Below are 6,000 nucleotides of genomic sequence, written 5' to 3'. Positions count from 1 at the left end.
GTACAACAGTCCTGTCTAGGACCTGAAGACTTACTACTGTCTCTGTCTCAGGCAGTACAACAGTCCTGTCTAGGACCTGAAGACTTACTACTGTCCTCTGTCTCATTTAGTACTACAGTCCTGTCTAGGACCTGAAGACTTACTACTGTCTCTGTCTCAGGCAGTACAACAGTCCTGTCTAGGACCTGAAGACTTACTACTGTCTCTGTCTCAGGCAGTACTACAGTCCTGTCTAGGACCTGAAGACTTACTACTGTCTCTGTCTCAGGCAGTACTACAGTCCTGTCTAGGACCTGAAGACTTACTACTGTCTCTGTCTCAGGCAGTACTACAGTCCTGTCTAGGACCTGAGACGTACTACTGTCTCTGTCTCAGGCAGTACTACAGTCCTGTCTAGGACCTGAAGACTTACTACTGTCTCTGTCTCAGGCAGTACAACAGTCCTGTCTAGGACCTGAAGACTTACTACTGTCTCTGTCTCAGGCAGTACTACAGTCCTGTCTAGGACCTGAAGAGTTGCTACTGTCTCTGTCTCATTTAGTACTACAGTCCTGTCTAGGAGTTGAATACTTACTACTGTCCCTGTCTCAGGCAGTACTACAGTCCTGTCTAGGATCTGAAGAGTTTGCTACTGTCTCTGTCTCCATTTAGTACTACAGTCCTTTCTAGGACCTGAAGACTTACTACTGTCTCTGTCGCAGGCAGTACTACAGTCCTGTCTAGGACCTGAAGACTTACTACTGTCCTCTGTCTCAGGCAGTACTACAGTCCTGTCCTAGGACCTGAAGACTTACTACTGTCTCTGTCTCAGGCAGTACAACAGTCCTGTCTAGGACCTGAAGACTTACTACTGTCTCTGTCTCAGGCAGTACTACAGTCCTGTCTAGGACCTGAAGAGTTGCTACTGTCTCTGTCTCATTAGTACTACAGTCCTGTCTAGGAGTTTGAATACTTACTACTGTCTCTGTCTCAGGCAGCACTACAGTCCTGTCTAGGATTGAATACTTATACTACTGTCTCTGTCTCAGGCAGCACTACAGTCCTGTCTAGGACCGGAAGACTTGCTACTGTCTCTGTCTCATTGAGTACTACAGTCCTGTCTAGGACCTGAAGACTTGCTACTGTCTCTGTCTCAGGCAGTACTACAGTCCTGTCTAGGAGCTGAAGACTTACTACTGTCTCTATTTCAGGCAGTACTACAGTCCTGTCTAGGAGCTCAATACTTACTACTGTCTCTGTCTCATTTAGTACTACAGTCCTGTCTAGGACCTGAAGACTTACTATTGCCTATTTCTGGAAGCTTACACCGATGGAGATGTTAACTCATAAAGGTGTATATTTTGATGCATGTAAATATGCCTGCCTGACTTGAGCATTTCCTGCCTACCACGACATTGAAAGACAAGTTCGGGTGACTTTCGCTATTATGTCTTACAATAGGCCATCAGTAATATGTGTTTGTTTCTACAGTTACAGTATATATGATGTACTGTATAGTCTTAGTGTGTGTGTGTGTGTGTGTGTGTGTGTGTGTGTGTGTGTGTGTGTGTGTGTGTGGTGTTGTGTGTGTGTGGGGGTTTACAATCCTCCCTCTATGTGTTGTAGTGGTGTATTTCAGGAGCTAATGAGTTTGCAGAGGGATCACTTTGATTACAGGCCCAGCTAGCTGTCTCAAGCATTACTCCCTGTCTCCTCCACCTGATAACACACACATACAAGCTAGAAGAGGTAACCATAACACACATACACACACACACATACATACACACACACACCAACTGTAGTCCTAGGCGTAGCCCCCACACCCCTCACGTAACTATGCTGGCCAGAGGTGAGCCACTCAGTTTGAAAGATATCGAGCTGTAAAGACATTTTCCATTGCCCCTCGATCATGCACATATACTGTGTTAGTTACAAAAAGATCTGGTTTTCAAATACTGTTTGAAATCTTTCAAATACTGTGAGCGTATGAACTAGCCTGCCTGTAGTGCCAGATGGGCGGGGTTTGCAGTTTTAGAGCTATTCTATTGGTCCATTAAGCGAGGAAATTTCAATCAAGCACAGATCAAGTATTTGATCTGATATCAAATAGTATTTGATTCAGGTGTGGTTACAGGGAACTTGGATGTATTTGATCTGATATCAACCTCCTTTGGCCCACCACCCAGGACAATGGATCCAAAACAACAGCGCCACAGAAGGGGCAGACGGAGCGGTCTTCTGGTCAGGCTCCGTAGACGGGCACATCGCGCACCGCTCCCGAGCATACTACTCGCCAATGTCCAGTCTCTTGACAACAAGGTAGACGAAATCCGAGCAAGGGTTGCCTTCCAGAGAGACATCAGAGACTGTAAACGTTCTTTGTTTCACGGAAACATGGCTCACTCTGAGACACTCTATCGGAGTCGGTACAGGCCACCTGGTTTCTTCACGCATCGCACCGACAGAAACAAGCATCTCTCTGGTAAGAAGAAGGGCCTTATGATTAACGAGACGTTGTGTGATCATAACAACATACAGGAACTCAAGTCCTTTTGGTTCACCTGACTTAGAATTCCTCACAATCAAATGCCGACCGTATGTATCTACCAAGAGAATTCTCTTCGATCATAATCACAGTTGTGTATATTTTATCAGCCATATCGATTGCGTGACCCGGGCTGGCAAAACCCTGGATCATTGGTTATTCTAACTTCCGCAACCCATATAAGGCCCTCCCCCGCCCTCCTTTCGGAAAAGCTGACCATGATTCCATTTTGTTGCTCCCAGCCTATAGACAGAAACTAAAACAGGAAGCACCTGCGCTCAGGTCTGTTCAACGCTGGTCCGACAATCGGATTCCACGCTTCAAGATTGCTTCGATCACGGTTGGACTGGGATATGTTCCGCAGTAGCGTGCGAACAACAACATTGATGATTGATTTTGTACCCACAGCGTCTATTAAAACATTCCCCAACCAGAAACCGTGGATTGATGGCAGCATTCGCGCAAAAACTGAAAGCACGGAACCAACTGCTTTTAATCATGGCAAGGTGACCGGAAATATGACTGAATACAAACAGTGTAACTATTCCCTCCGCAAGGCAATCAAACAAGCTAAGCGTAAGTATAGAGACAAGTAGAGTCACAATTCAACGGCTCAGACACGAGAGGTATGTGGCAGGGTCTACAGTCAATCACGGACTACAAAAGAAAAACCAGTGTCACGCCCTGACCAGGTGAACTCTTCTATTTTTGGTCAGGGTGTGGCATTTCTATAGTTTATTTTCTATGTTTTGGTATAGCCTTGCTTTGGGGCGTAATTCTATGTTGGGTTCTGTTGATTCCCAATCAGAGACAGCTGTCGCTAGTTGCCTCTGATTGGGGAATCATATTTAAGTTCCTTTTCCCCCCACGATGTTTGTGGGTTGTTGTCTCTTTGTTTTGAGCACGTAACGTATCGACATTTTTCTTGAGTTTTGTGTACATGTTTATTTCCAGTGTGTTGAATAAACATGTGTTCGCTCCCAGCTGGCGTTTCGGTCCGCTTCCTCGTTACCAGGCGACGATCGTTACAGAACAACCCACCAAACCAGGACCAAGCAGCGGGAGGAAAAGGGAGCGCGAGAGATGGGCTCGCGAGGGGAAAGGAGTTCTGGACTGGGAGGAGATCATGTCGGGGAAAGGAACCCTGGCGGACGGATTCCCAGGTCGAGGAGGAAAAGCCAGCCGGTAGACGGAGTCGCAGGCGGCGGTCGAGGAGGCCCGGAAAACAGCCCCAAGAAAATTTTTGGGGGGGGCTAATGGGGGTGGTCCGGAAGGGCAGAGGAAGAGCCCAGACCACTGCTCCGTGGGGGGATGACGGCGGAGGAAGAGAAGGAGATGAGGTGTTTGATTGAGGACCTGCAGAGGGAAGAATCTGGAGGAGGAGCCATGGTATGCGGAGTTGCGCGCTGTGTCGCCAGTGTGCCCGCACAGCCCGGTGCGTCCGGTGGACATGCCCAGCACATGCCGTGCTAGGATGGGCATCCAGCCAGGACGAGTGGCTAAACCGGCTCCACGCTTCAGGTCACCAGTGCGTGTTCACAGTCCTGTCTGGCCCGTTCCTGTTCCCCGCACCAAGCCCACGGTGCGTGTCCCCAGTCCTGTCCGGCCCGTCCCTGCTCCCCGCACCAAGGCATGGGAAGCGGAGTTGCGCGCTGTGTCGCCAATGCGCCCGCACAGCCCGGTGCGTCCTGTGGACATGCCCAGCACATGCCGTGCTAGGATGGGCATCCAGCCAGGACGAGTGGCTAAACCAGCTCCACGCTTCAGGTCACCAGTACGTGTTCACAGTCCTGTCTGGCCCGTCCCTGCTCCCCGCACCAGGTTAGTGGTGCGTGTCCCCAGTCCTGTCCGGCCCGTCCCTGCTCCCCGCACCAGGTTAGTGGTGCGTGTCCCCAGTCCTGTCCGGCCCGTCCTGCTCCCCGCACCAGGTTAGTGGTGCGTGTCCCCAGTCCTGTCCGGCCCGTCCTTGCTCCCCACACCAAGTTAGTGGTGCGTGTCCCCAGTCCTGTCCGGCCCGTCCCTGCTCCCCGCACCAGGTTAGTGGTGCGTGTCCCCAGTCCGGCCCCGGCCCGTCCCTGCTCCCCGCACCAGGTTAGTGGTGCGTGTCCCCAGTCCAGTCCGGCCCGTCCCTGCTCCCCGCACCAGGCCAGTGGTGCGTGTCCCCAGTCCAGTCCGGCCCGTCCCGGCTCCCCGCACCAGGTTAGTGGTGCGTGTCCCCAGTCCTGTCCGGCCCATTCCTGCTCCCCGCACCAAGCCAGTGGTGCGTTCCCCAGTCCAGTCCGGCCCGTCCCTGCTCCCCGCACCAAGCCAGTGGTGCGTGTCCCCAGTCCAGTCCGGCCCGTCCCTGCTCCCCGCACCAGGTTAGTGGTGCGTGTCCCCAGTCCTGTCCGGCCCATTCCTGCTCCCCGCACCAAGCCAGTGTGCGTGTCCCCAGTCCAGTCCGGCCCGTCCCTGCTCCCCGCACCAAGCCAGTGGTGCGTGTCCCCAGTCCAGGTCCGTCCGTCCCTGCTCCCCGCACCAAGCCAGTGGTGCGTGTCCCCAGTCCAGTCCGGCCCGTCCCTGCTCCCCGCACCAGGTTGGTGGTGCGTGTCCCCAGGCCAGTCCGGCTCGTCCCTGCTCCCCGCACCAGGTTGGTGGTGCGTGTCCCCGGTCCTGTCCGGCCCGTCCCTGTTCCCCGCACCAGGCCCACGGCGCGTGTCCACAGTCCGGCACGGCCTGTGTCCGGTCCACCGGTGACCAGTCCTGTTCCGGTCGGCAGCTCCGCTCCGGAGCCTGAGCATGCCGCTCCACCGTGGTCCAGTCCGGGCCAGAGGGGTAGGGCTAGGGTGGAGGCAGGGGGAGAAACACGCCCGGGGCCAGAGCCTCCACCGAGGGTGAGGCGCCCACCCGGGTCCCCCCCCTAATAGACTTTAGGTTGGTGCGCCGGGAGTACGCACCATTGGAGGGGGGGTACTGTCACGCCCTGACCAGGTGAACTCTTCTATTTCGGTCAGGGTGTGGCATTTCTATAGTTTATTTTCTATGTTTTTGGTATAGCCTTGCTTGGGGCGTAATTCTATGTTGGGTTCTGTTGATTCCCAATCAGAGACAGCTGTCGCTAGTTGCCTCTGATTGGGGAATCATATTTAAGTTCCTTTTCCCCCCACAATGTTTGTGGGTTGTTGTCTCTTTGTTTTGAGCACGTAACGTATCGACATTTTTCTTGAGTTTTGTGTACATGTTTATTTCCAGTGTGTTGAATAACATGTGTTCGCTCCCAGCTGCGTTTTGGTCCGCTTCCTCGTTACCAGGCGACAATCGTTACAACCAGCCCCATCGCGGACCACGATGTCTTGCTCCAAGACAAACTAAACAACTTCTTTGCTCGCTTTGAGGACAATACAGTGCCACTGATATGGCCCGATACCAAAAACCTGCTGGCTCTAAAGAAGGATATAAATTCCTTCTTTATATCCCCAAAAACTCAGTTTAGC

This window comes from Salmo trutta, chromosome 5 (genome assembly GCF_901001165.1).
Source record: "Salmo trutta chromosome 5, fSalTru1.1, whole genome shotgun sequence".
Classification (NCBI taxonomy): Eukaryota; Metazoa; Chordata; class Actinopteri; order Salmoniformes; family Salmonidae; genus Salmo; species Salmo trutta.
This window is presented reverse-complemented; position numbering follows the sequence as displayed.